Source organism: Elephas maximus, chromosome 1 (assembly GCF_024166365.1).
Source record: "Elephas maximus indicus isolate mEleMax1 chromosome 1, mEleMax1 primary haplotype, whole genome shotgun sequence".
Taxonomy (NCBI): domain Eukaryota; kingdom Metazoa; phylum Chordata; class Mammalia; order Proboscidea; family Elephantidae; genus Elephas; species Elephas maximus.
Genome location: NC_064819.1, coordinates 164415189 through 164415867, shown reverse-complemented (window position 1 = coordinate 164415867; position 679 = coordinate 164415189).

Sequence of the window (679 nt, the reverse complement as noted above, 5' to 3'; positions counted from 1 at the left end):
TGTGAGTAGCCAATCAGTTGAATGGGTGTTTCCTTGGGTGTGTGGCCTGCAACCAATATAGGTGGACTTTCTAGCAAGATTTGTGGGCTTTTGCTCCCTCTGGATCCTGCAGCTGGCTCCTGTTCATTGACACATAAAATTAACCATCACACTGTATTAAACTAAACAAGAGTTCATATTGCAATCTCTGACTTTATTACCACAGAATTCATTCTGGTCTTTGATTTTTTGTAACTTCTTTCTCTGGCAGTGAAAGACTTGGCTCCCATTATCTACCATCAATTTACTTTTTTTGTTCAACCCCACTATACATGTAAAGCAGGTTCAGAAAACAAATTTACAAACTACAATACAGTATTTATGTGCAGTTTTTTTTTTCTCTTTAGCTTCACAGTCTTTGATTAAAAACAATTTTAAATCAAATTGTTTATACAAAAGGAATCCCCCCTCCGAAAGACCCTGTACTATAGGGGAAGTCCTGTTCTCTTACTACCCTTAACTCACCCCTTTAGGGTTATCCATTTAATGACTTGATGCATATATTTCCACATTTTTCCCCTTGCTCATATACAAGCATATATTATGTGCATGTGTATGTCTGTGTCTGCATTTGTGTTCTATAGAAGACATTTGGTCTGAGGGTAGAGTATGGGAACTAGAATGTTTTAGAAGCAGGTAA